This window comes from Belonocnema kinseyi, chromosome 1 (assembly GCF_010883055.1).
Source record: "Belonocnema kinseyi isolate 2016_QV_RU_SX_M_011 chromosome 1, B_treatae_v1, whole genome shotgun sequence".
NCBI lineage: Eukaryota > Metazoa > Arthropoda > Insecta > Hymenoptera > Cynipidae > Belonocnema > Belonocnema kinseyi.
In genome coordinates this window covers 120,007,613-120,021,207 of record NC_046657.1, presented here as the reverse complement: position 1 = coordinate 120,021,207, position 13,595 = coordinate 120,007,613, and positions in this window count along the sequence as shown.

Below are 13,595 nucleotides of genomic sequence, written 5' to 3'. Positions count from 1 at the left end.
AGCGAACAGCGCTTCACTTCTTACGAAAATGTTGGAAAATGGCTCGATGACTGGTTTTCTTCAAAAAACGAAGACTTTTTTTGGAAAGGTATCCATAAATTGTCTGAGAGGTGGACAAAATGTGTAACCAGCGAGGGCGCATACTTTGAATAAAATATTTGTTATCATTCTCTTGAAATAAATGTTTTTTTTTCTTGAAAAAATACCGGTTTCATATGTATACACCTGGTACTTCCATTTATTTCGCATGTATCTCTCACTTAAACTCGAAAGTGTACATATTTAATTATAATTTATAATTTTCGGAGGATAAGAATAGAAAATTAAATTCACTTTCGAGCGCCGAAAGAAAATTTTTTAATTGAATTTGGACAACTTCAATTAATAAAAATAATTAGGTTAAAAAGATTTTGATTTTATACAATTTCGAAAGCATTTTTTTACTTTCAATCCGAGTACCCTAAATTTATAAATTATTTATTGAAAAAAAGGCTTATGAAGCTTGCAATTCAAATATTCTGGAATACGTACGTTCAGTTTTGAGCTCATTCTTTGTCCAGTTTTTTCTAGTTTGCCTCATCTGACTTCTGTTAAGCAGCAGTTTTTATCCAGGTATCTTAATTTAACGTTTTAATGTTGCTAGACACATCGTTTACAAACTTGGTTCTACACATTGTAACAAATAAATACAAATAAAATTTCTCGTCTTCACATTTAAATCAGTATAAAAAAACACCTAACCATTTATTTAAATGCAATTCGAAGTTTTATTTGAATTTTATTGTAAAAATAACTTAAATAGTATTTTCAGAACAATTACTGATAATTAGTTATCGCTCATTCATGCCTACCTCTATTGTACCCGATATTCAGTTAATGGCACTAAACTACTCTGTTTGATTTCTTAATTGTCTAGAATTATTTTAAATTATTTGAGGGTATTTTTAAACATTCTAAGGAATTTTCAACAGCTCTTAAAAGTTTCAAGGGACTTCAAAATATTTTAAATTATTTTAAATAATTTGGGGAATTTTACAATGATTCTAAGGAACTTGTAAATTATTTGTAATACTTTGAAGGAATTTGAAAGATTTCACTGGATTTTGTAAGGGTTCCAAAAATTTTAATGATTGTAACGATTCTTTTTAAGATCTCAAGGTATTTTAATAAATTTTCCAGAATTTCAGGAAATATTGCCAGATTTCATAGAACTTCATGGGATTTAATAATATTTTAGTTGATTTTAAAGAATTTTTTCAAGCAACGTGAGGTATTTTGTAAAGTCTCTAAGATTTGAAGAGATATAAAATTATTATTATTTTTTAATTTTACCCTGAATTTTCAATAATTTATCATGCAATCTTTCAATTTATCGGAATTTTATTAATCTACTTAAATTCTCCTAAATTTACTCAGTTCTATTTTATTCAATGGATTCTTTTTCTTAAACTTTTATTGAATTGATCATGTCGATCAATTGTTAAAGTGGTAAAAATATTTTTAATATTTTAAGATTTTTTAAAAATTTTTTTGGCATTTTTAAGAGCTTACAAAATGCCACGGGAAGGTATCATAACAAAATCCTAAGCGTCTTCAAGGCCTTTAAAAACTTTCGAGGGATTTAAAAAATATCAAAAGAATTGTAAATATTTGAGAAAATTTTAAAAGGTTCACAGATGTTTTTTATTCATTTCAATAGGATTTCTAAGGGCTTTAAAAATTTTCAGAGATTTTAATATGTTAATGAATTTGAACAAAATTATTCACAAAAACTTGGGGATTTGGTAGCGTTTCAAAGGTTTCAAGAGATTTTCAAATATTTTGTACAATTAAATTGGAATTCGCTCTGAATTCTTAATCCTGAATTATTTTAAATTCGCTCAATTCTACGCAATTCAATGGATTTTTAAAAAGTTTTTGTTCAATGCAGCTTGAAGTATTTCAAAATCACCTTAAATTCTTAGGCATTATGTCTCATTTTTTTGAATTCTCTTTAAGTTTTCCAAAATCATTTCAAACTGAATTCAATGCATTTTTTGATGCCTTGTCATTTCCCTTAAATTCCTCTATAAATTAACACAAATTTCACTTAAATCGATGGCATTTTTTTGATTTTTAAAATTATTTCCAATTCATTCGAATTTTTTATTTTTTGAGAATTTTTTAGAATTCTCTCTGAATTCTTCTAAATTTACTCAATTATACTTTATTCAGTGCATTTTTTAAAAGTTTTTATTTAATTCATCCTCAAGTCTTTTAACCTGATCATGAATTTTTAGATATTTAGTGGGAAATTAGTTAGTGGGAAATTAGAGAAAAATTAAAAATAAAGTTTTGTGGTAACCCTGGGATAATATTCTTGTTCATGATTTGTCCGCCTTGTTTTTATATTTATTCTTTTGCAGTGGTTTTCTCAACAATATCACCTTTTTAGTTATAAATTTTATTATTTTTTTGAAAATTCATCAATTTTGTTGAAGAAATTCTTTTTGGTTGAAAATTGAATTTTTGTGTTAAAAAATTCAACTAGTTTAATAGAAAATTGACTAATCTTTAATCTCATATTTCAATTCTAAAAAGTCAAATTGAAATCTTTTTTTGTTGAAAATTCAACTATTTTTCACAAATTTGTCTTTTTATTTGAAAAGTTCATCTATTTGACTAAAAATTGCATCTTTCTTCGAAAAAGTGCAACGGTTTGGTTTAAAATTCAAGAATTTTGTTTAAAAGTTTTTTTCTTTATTTGTAATAATTCAACTATTTTGTTAAAAATTCATATTTTTGGATAGAAAATCCAACTATTTTCATAAAAAATTTATTATAATATTTATTATTATAAAAATTCAACGATTTAAAAAAATGACCTTTTTCATTAAAATTTCAACTGTTTCGTTGAAACATCGTACGTTTGGGTTAAAAATTGTAGTATAATTTTCGTGCAAGATTTACTTCTTGTTGAAAACTGATGTTTTCTTGTTAAAGTGTCAAAATAAAGTATTTTTCGGATGAAAATACAATTTGTTTTTATTTTTGTGTTTTTGGTTTAAAAATTCATCCGTTTTTGTAGAAATTTCATCTTTCTTGGATAAAAATGCCACTGTTTGACTGAACGTTAATCTTGTCTCTATTTGAGGATACAACTTTTTTTAATTTTCTTGAACCACATTTTATGAAATCATTTTTTAGGTAACATTCATAATAAAATAACATCAAGAATCTAACGATCAAATTTAGACAACCACCACAAAATGTTTCCATTGGAATGTGAAAAAAAGGAACATCTTCCTCCCCTCAACAATTAATTTGATTATTGGACGTTAAGAAGGGGTTTCAAATTTGATTGATATCTTATTTAAAAATGATTAATTTTATACAAAATAACATTTTGTATAAGTTTTGTGAGTAAATTTCTCTAAAAATGTCATGTATAGATACATTATTGTTTGGTTCATTAATTTTAATATAAATTTGCAGTATATATTTGTGTTAAAAATAAAAACTAAAGTAAGACTATATACGAGCGAAATTTGTATTTGAATAAGTATGTTATATAATATACTCAATATATCTAATGACAAAAAAAACTTCTTATCATGAAAGATGGGCTTTGATTATATATTTGATACAATGAGTGTACATATAAGATGATACATAATAAGTAAGTAGTCTTTAATTCAGTTATATTGTCTTGATACTTGTATTGTTAGGACAAGTATAGACTTCATGTTTTAATTCAAAATAATAAACCTAAAAAAAAATGTTAACTTCTAGGAATTTTCAGTTACAGTAACTGAAAATTCCTAAACATTAACAGAATTTTGCAAAATATTTGACTGGAGTTTTATGCAGTTGTCGTACTGAAACTTCTGTTACAGTTTCGGAAAATTTGGAAACGGTTTCTACATAAAGCTTTAGTCACGCGTCTCTAAAAATTCTTGCAGAAATGTCTAACAGTGTACACATTCTCGTCGCGACAGTCACGCTACGCGCTCCATTTTCGACAGATATTTGTAAACAGATTTTCTCAAACATTTTTTATTCGTAACTTTCGTCATTTTTTGACAAATTGTTTTTTTTATTTTCAATGTTATTTTTCAGGAATAAAACAAAAAGTAAGCATCCTATCGAGATAAATTGTTTGTATATTTTAATACTATAAATATCTGTACACAGAATTTTCAAATTCAGAAAAAAGTGGTTTACAAAATTGTGAAAATGCGCTCAGGACCTTAAAAAAGTGTACAAAAGAAGTATTTGATTTGTTCATTTTTCGAGAGTTATCGTGTTTACGGACGGACGGACCAGCCTTTACTATTTTCACGATTCAAAGATTTCTTATACTCATTTTTGCATGTTGTGTACATTAAAATGATGAAATTCTTAAGCAGAAAATATGAATATACATTCTATTTCAACAATGAAATGCCATGGTAATATTATACCACTTTTCGTTTCAAATCACATGATTTTTGAATTACAAAAAACAGCTTCAAAAATTGTATATAAGCTTTTGTTTATTTATGTACGTGTTTCTAATATAAAATGATTCCAAAGATAAATCAACTAAATTATTCTCAAATTAACATGAAAGTAAAGGACGCTAGCTATGTGGGTTATCCCTTTCAGGCCGCCAGCTACTCCTGAGGTTACCCCACCGAGCTACGAAGATGCTTATAAAATCCACAGTTTTTTAAATAATGAACTTAAATTGCTAGACAGTGTGTGTAGAGTGACCAGCTAACATAAAATTTATTGTTTTTGTTGGAAGTATAAAAATAGCAAAAAAGAAACGTTTTTCCTGCCTCTTGTGAAAAAATAAAAATGTGGGTTACCCCCTCTGGGACGCCAGCCATTCAACTGTTGCTCATGTTGTAACATTCAATTTTTATAGTTAATAAGTTTGATAAAAAAGTTTCGCTCACGAACAAAACGTGGGGAAATTATTTCGATCTTAATGGCTCGTAAAAAAATCATTTTACAGCGGAAAAAAACGACTGTCGATTTATCGTGAGCTACTTAAGATAATTGCACCTCAACTAAAAATTCAATGTCAAATAAAAAGAAATTAATTTAAAAAATCTAATAAGTAGAAAATTTTAATTGTTGCAGATTTTGACTATCCTAACTCAATTCTACGCTGCTGTATAGTTCGATTTTTTGGCTCCGAAAAATCTTTTTTGCGTGCTTGTGTAATCATTCGAGCAAATTTGATTAACATTTATGAGTCACTCTTTGTCTGTCCTCTTGTATATTTTAAACCAGTTCTCAACATTTCAGCACAATATAGTAACTTTCTAAATCACCCAGCCGCTGAATATGATAACATTTAATAATTGGTCACGTGATTGACTGTCATAGGTCCTTAACACATAAACTTTACCGTGTAGAGCTAATGTTTTAGAGTTAAGAGTGTCAAATAAGTGTGGAGAAATTCATATGGCCAGTTCAATCTTATTGTGTAGAGTTTGAATAAGTTTAATATTTTTAATGTCTACAGCTGTTTTGCGTAGTCATTGCCAAGATAAAAACATATTTCTGATGGGAAATTAGATAATCTGTTTCTGTACTTTATAGCTTTTACATTACAGCTTGTTACAAATATAAAATATTGAGGGACCAAATTTCCGGATGCAAAACAAGCGAATATCCTTTCGTTTCAAGTTCGCTTACTTTTCAAGCTGATGGCTAAGAGAGGCATTGGTATCGACAGCTGATTGAAAATGCATGGCGACACAACTGAACAATTGCGATCCAACCCGACAGTTTGCTCAATGCAATGCATTTTCAAAATCAGCCCTGGCAGCTTCCGGGCTTGCCGTACAGAAGGCTCGTCTAACACTCTAACGAATCCGAGGAGTCGAGCACGCCCTGTTGAATATTCACTAGTAGAGGGTCAACCGAACCAGTATGAAAGTCCTGACTTTGAGTGACGTCAGCTTCATTGTGTGAGATATAGATAAATAAAAGTCAAACAATTGGCGTCTGACGCATTAATATTTATTTTTCTACTAGAAAGTACATATTTTATCTTACACGAAAATGGTTCATTGAATCGCTTAAAGATATGGGAATAGGGAATTTGGCGAAATTGGGAATGTCTTCTAAATTAATGTAGAATAAAATTATAGATACTGCGTATATAAATTACTTGCACTGAATTTGCTGGGCTATTTTCCCCAGGTCACTCTTTTCTGAGAAAATAGTTCCGCAGATAAAATCCGAAGTCAATATGTATATACGTATAAAGAAATATAAGGCAAGTCTCTGGAACAAAACATACACAGTAGTACAGGATGATGAATTTTAAATGTAGATGAATTTCATTTTTGCATTCAATTAAGTTAGTCACAGAATTTCTACCAGAAATGGAACTTAAGTACAGTGTCTCATATCTGATATACGAATAATATGATAATTAACTGACAGGTATGTTGAGTTTGGGATGATTTTCATTCGCGTGCTCTAAAATTTAATTTATGCTAGCAGAAAGGCGTGCGCGAAATACGATACAGTGATGCGCAAACACTTAAACGGATTTCGGCGATTTTAGAAGAGGAGCCAATAGAGCAGCTGATAGTAGCCAATATATCGTCAATAGCGCTGAATAGTATCGATCAACACTGAGCTCATGCTAGTCGTTTCGTCAACGTTTCCTATTTTGATATATGGTGAACACTCCTTTTTGTAATATCTGAAAGTCAACCGCCTTTTTCTACTGAAATTCAGATTCTTGTATTACTGTGATACTTCCCTAGGTGAATTTTTAATTGCGTATTCGCTACAGTCTTTCTTGATATACTAACACTACTAAAACCTTTTAAAATTTTTTATGATTTGTGATTAAGAAAGTATTAGAATTGTCAGAAATTTTGCACCACAGTTTTCTAACGAATTTCTACGTTTTCAGACACCCCAAAGACAAAAATCGAGTTTTGGCAATGGCAAATGGATGGAAAATTTTTTCTAATTCTTTTAAATTTTGTTTAAGTTAAAAATAAATTATTTAACAAAATTTATTCCACAATTTTTCTTCAATACAAATTTTTCCCAAAATTTTTTTTATACAATTTTTTTACGTAATTCTTTGTCAATAAAATTTTTTTCCTACCATTTTTTTCTCATACCATTTTTGTTTCCACCAATTTTTTCAACAATTTTTTTTAACTTTTTAAATCATTTTTTACAATACTTTTTTTGTCATTTTTTTGCAAAAAACTGTTATTTGATTAATTTTTTCATAAAAGTACAAATTAAAAAAAATGGCAAACAATGTAAGGGGAGATTTTTTTAGAAGATCGACTTTATTTTTTTCAGAAAAACCGCCCTCATTGCATTAATGTTAAAAATTTTAGCATTCTTCCTGTGGATTTCGGAACTTTTTTTAACAAATTTTTTTAATAATTTTTTCCACATCTTGTTTTTTTATAATTTTTTGCAAAAATGTGTTGATAAATTAATTTTTTTATACATTTTTTTTAAATTATAAATTTAAAAAAAAAGTGGCAAAGAATGTTAAGAGAAATTTTTTTAGAATATTGACTTTTATTTTCTCAGAAACCCGTGTAGAAATCCAATCAGGGATCCGACCAGGTCCCAGCCGGATAGCCCCGCTTTAAGCCGGGCGCTGGTCGGGGAAACCGGCTGGGATCCGGCTAAAAACGTCACGGTAAACTGGTCGGATCCCGGCTTCAATACCGGCCGGGATCCGGTCGGGTAATCCGGCCAAAAAGCGGTTAAGAAATGTTGCTTCAGGCGTGAAATTGGTAACTTTTCTTCTCTTTTAAGGCTCATCGTAAAGATTACGGTGAACTTTAAAAGTCAAATAAAGTGAAACAATTCTGGCAAGAAAATTGGCGTAGAATTTGATTCCCTGATGATAGAATCTCATAGCAATTTGGAAGCCACGTGGTGATTTAAGGTTAGGAAGGAAGAAAGTACAGACTGTATACACAACACTATATTTTAATTAAAAATAATAATTATTCGCGCACTAAGTGGGGGTTAAACTAATTACTGAAATAAGGTTCATTTAAACCACGAGTCTCGATTTTATATCGAACTTCGAAGAGACGACGCGACGTGAATGTAAGGAGCATCCTCGTTCCAGGTGCGAAACTCAAAATTACTTCAGGCGCTATATATGGCGGTAAATTAAAAATTTTACAAGCTAAACATTGTCTAAATATAGAGAAGTTTAAAAAAATTATATCATTTATGTTGTTGCACATAGCAGAATCGATAACAGTTGGAATTAATATGTTAAATTATTCGAAAAAATTTAATGTGCTTTTTAAGAATTTGAAAAAGCTCATTTTTGTTTCACTGATCTAATAAATATTTAAATTATAATTTTTAAATAATAATTCATCTAACATCCATAATTACGTCTTTGATATTATGACGGCTCTTAAAAAATGTGTAATTTCTACAAAAACATTAACCTGACCAGTGCCCGGCCGGACCCGGAATACGTGATTCGAGAAAAATGTAGCCCGACCGGCTCCCGCCCGGTTCCTGTCCATTAAACCCAGCCAGGCGTAGCCCTGCCGGGACTTCTACACGGGAAAAAACCGCCCCTATTGTATCAATTTTAAACAACTTCACATTTTTTGAATGGATCATTGAAGAAGACTTTAAATTATTTTATAATAAAAACAGACGAGTAATGTTTCTATTAGATAAAAAGTTATAGATGCTTTGAGAAAAGATTTTGCACTTTTTGAAATACAAAGCACACAATTAAAATACGCATAACTTCTTCAGAATATTTTGTTGATGAATCAGAAAAATATGTGGCACCTAATTTCATAAAAAACTCATTTGGGCCCTGAGAATTTTGTGACTTCAAGCAAGAAACTGAAGCTGTTCGATTTGAGATGGATTAGGTCTGCTTCGTACATTAAGCGTATTCAATTTTTCAACTTTTTTAGACACATAACATATCCCGGAAATCGTGAAAACTTGCAGATTTCGAATATTATATTTACAATATTTTTACGTCAGACAAATTTTTTAAATTGGATGAGCATATTCGTCCAGCATACAGAAAAGAAACTCCTGCTGAGACGGGCCAGGAAGGCTGGCGTCTCAGATTACGGGATTTTCGTGAAACGCTGAGAAGAATCAGGGCGAGTTCCCACATCTGGCAGTGCAGACTCGAGACGATCAATTCAAGACAGCCAGTAAGGCTCGCATTGTCTCGCCTTGAAAACGTCGAGGTGTCGCTCGAAGGCAACACTATCAGAGACTTTTTTCGATCGAAAGTAAATTATAAGATGTCATTTATAAATTTTTAAAAATCTTCGAAAAATCGTAATTTTGAGCCAACAACGCACGATGTGAAAAATGGCAGGTTAAGAAAAACGATGCTTTATCAAATTCCTATAAGACTACTTTAAAACATTTTTAATTTTCTTGAAAAATCGAAAATTCCAGCTTTGATCGCACAGAAAATAATTAAAACTAAAAAAATTCCATTTTGCGGTCAAGCTATGTTAGATACGAAAAAAGACGAACAAACAATAATTTTTATTTCAATAAAAATCTACAAGTTTGTTTACACTTCTTCGGTTTTTTACGTGAAAAATAACATTGAAAAAAATATGATTAATTTGGGAAAAGCGACAGAAGCTACACACAAAACGTCGATAACAAAAAGTGTGCGCATAAAACAAATCCCAATTTTTTTTATAAATCACTTTTTGATAGGACACGTACTTTTGGTACGAAAATGTACTCAAATGACATTAAAAAGAAAAAAGAAATTTTTTTGAAAAAACAACAAAAGGTACTCAGAAAAGATTGACCGAAGAAAATTGTTCAACCATAAAAGAGATCTAATTTTGTTATAATTTATTACATTCTAATGATTAATGATCGTGAAAGTATTAGAATCGCCCGAAATTTCACACCACAACATTCAAATTTCGAACCAAACCACACCAAATGAGGAAAAAGTCCAAAAGAGCAATTATAGCTTTTCAAAAGACCTAAAATATTTCTTGTAACCATTTTTCAATAGGTCTTGTAGTTTTTGTTCTATTTATCGAAGATACTATTCAGAAAATCGAAAATTCACATTTCGTACTAAAAGGCGTGAGATTGGGAAAACAATTTTAACAGAGCATTGCAGCTTTAAAAACTCCTACAACATGTATTTGAACGCGTTTTTATAGGACTTGTCATTTTCGTTTTATTCATCGAAAATAATATCAAAAAATAAAAATTTTTTGGGCAATAATCGACGCAAATTTGGAGAAATTTTTGGGGAGGAATTTCTGCGTTTTACAATTCCTGCCACATTTGTTTTTTTAAGAATCGATCATTGCAATATTAGTCCGCAGAAGACGCGAGATACGTAAAAAAATCAAAAATTCCAAGTGCAAAGAATTAAGATCCGAGCACAAAATAATAATTAATTAATGATTTTATTCATCATAACTTCACCAATGATTAAAAATATTCACCTGACTACCTCGTGATATCTATTTAATTAATATTTGCTATTCATCCTAACACATAATTCATTAATATCATATGTGATAGTGCATTTTACTTCGTCACGTAAGTTTGAGCATGCTAAGGGCGCGCTACTGTTGATTTTTGCGCTCGATAATATCTTTATCTCGCACCTCATGTTCTATAATGTATTTATCTCGCGCTACGCGCTCGGTCTTTGTATTTCCCCAATATTTGTGCGCAGGGATTTTAAAATTAAAATTATCTAAAGTTTCATTTCTGTATCTAAGGCTGGTACTGCTTACTCAGATATTGCAAAGTAATGTATGTTTATACTAAATTATGTAACATTGCTTTGTTCGTGATTGCACTGGAGAGATAATTTGTTAACATTCAGATTCAATTTTTGCTTTGTATATTTTCCCAGTCAAATCACATTACTCAAGAATATAACAAAATAAAAACAGACAGTTATCGCAAGGTATACAAATTGCTAAGGATTGAGTACTTTTTCGCTCCTTAGAAAATGGATTGAGAATGGTTTTCAAGTTTGTTGCAGAACACAAGAGAGTCAAGATCACAAATCGAAGATTAAAGTAGGGATGCGAAATACAGTAGGGTTAGCCCCGGAGCTGTGATTGGTTCTTTCAAACGATGGTAGTGAAATTTTCAACACCCTTTTTGTGACCTAGATTTTAGGAAAACCTAGGTAACAGAGTTTGAGGAAGGTTTATTAATCTTGACCAGACTCTCTGAAAATAATTGCTTTTCTGGCACGATTTAGGTTCCTAACTGTTAGCATAGATGCATCGGTTCAGCTTTTAGAAATTCTTAAATTAACGAAAACAAGACCGTAAAGTTTATCACTGAAACGTGCGTTTTTCTAGGATTCGAAGACTAAGAAGGATCAAGTTATAAACTTGGACGGAGATAGTAAAGTAATTGGAGTTTAAGGATTGCCTAGCCTGTATATTTTCTGTTTTCACTTTCGAAGCCTTTAAGAGCTCAAGAATGATTATGATTATTTAAATTTTTTCTATTTAAATATTTTCTCCTTATTTTGTACTAATTTTTATGCTCAGTTACAATGGAAAATTTATCATTTAGATAAATTTATGTTATTGCAATTTATAATGTACAGTGCTTTGCTAGATTATTTTGCCAAAGCTAAAAAATTACAATTTTCATATTCTTTTTGTCATTTTTCCTAAATACTGTGAGCTTAATTGTGTTTTTAAATTCGTAATTTATCAGATTCGCCAGGCGAATCAACTCGTATTTAGCTGGGAAAAAAATCACCGTTCTCTAGTGACCGGGAAATTCTCCAGACAATATGCCTCATCGTATTAAAGCTGTATTATCTGCTAAAGCTGGCTACACTCATAAAAATGTTTGTTTGTATAATACAATTAAATTGGTTTAAATTCATGTAATTGAAACAACTTTTTTTTCTGTTTGGATTAAAAAAAGGTTTATTTAATTTTAAGATATGGAAAATTTGTTTGATTTAAATAAAAAATAAAATTTTATTAAACAATGCATTTTTATTCAACTCTGTTAATTCGAATTCATGAAAATATTTATTCGATATAAACAAAAAATGAAATACAAAGCAGTACTAAAAAGTGCCGCTAGGCGCGCCAAAGTGCTGCCGGCAGCTCCTCAGTAACTAACCTAAAATCTAAATTGATTGTTTTGATGGGATCGGTCTTTTTTCAGTGTATTATTGTTCTAAAGGTACTTGTATACTGTAAAATCATAAAGTAATTGAAAAATGGACTCATATGTCTAGTTTAGGAACTAATTGAATTTTTGGGTTCTTATTTTGGATATAATTAAAAATTTGGATGTGAGTAAATATTTTTCAATACTAACCTGCTGTCATTATAAATATGATTCATGAATTTAATCATGTCTTTTTACGTTCTCATCATTTATGATTGAGAAAGTATTAGACTTGTTCGAAAATCGACACCACAGTTTTTCAACGGATCTGCACGTTCCGAGATCCCCTGAATCCGTAAATCAGATTCTTACGATGGTGTCTGTCTGTCTGTTCGTCCAGCCGTCCGTCCGTAAACACGGTAACTCTCGAAGAAATTAGCTGTTCAAATCCATCTTCTGCTCACTTTTTTTAGGTCCTCAAAGAAAGGATGAATTCGTTAACCAGCCATTTTTGATAAAAATTTAAAAAGTGAGCGGCTTTTGAAAATTTTTGAGACCACTTTTTTCTGAATTTGAAAATTCTATGTACGGATATTTATAGTATTAAAAGTAACAAACAATTTATTCTTATGACTTTTTTCGGTAAAAACAAAATTTTCAGTTATAGCGTTTTCAAAATTTTTTTAATCAACTGAAAACCAAAATTTCAAGCCAAAAAACGCACGATACGAAAAAAAGTCAGGAAAAAAAACATTTCTTTTTGATGGCTCTACAAGATAATCATAACAAATTTTTGGATTTTCATGGAAAATCGAAAATTCATATTTTGATTGCACAAAAAATAATGAAAAATAAAAAATTCCATTTTGTGGAAAAACTATGTAGGATACGAAAAAAGATGATTCAACAAAAATTGTTATCCCAAAAAAGATCTACAATTTCCTTAAGAATCACTTCTTAATACGATGCGTAATTTTTGTTTTATTTGCAAAAAATAAAATTAAAATGAAAAAAAAAATTTTTAATGTGTGGAAAAACGACGAAAGATACGACAAAAAAAAGATTTAACAAAACCTGTTTACACATATCCGTCGCAAATCGAGCGCGCAGCGCGAGTGTCACGATGAGAATGTATACCTAAAATCCTACAGAGCTTTGAGAAACTTAATTTTTGACTATACTTGATTAAGTAGAAAATTCAGAATGGGAAGACGCATATAAATACTACCATCTAAAAGAGATCTTTTTGATAAAGTTTTATTGAAGCATTCCAGATGCAAAGAATAAATATCCGAGCGCCAAGCGAGAGGTAACCCATTATCGAGCGCAAAGCGCGAGATTCAACCGTATACTTAAAAGCAGGTACGCTTATATCATATATATATATACGAGGGTGGATTGATAAGTTTCCGGCCTGACCAAGAAAAACAACGTTTTTAAGAATTTTTTTTTTTATTTCTCAACATAATCTC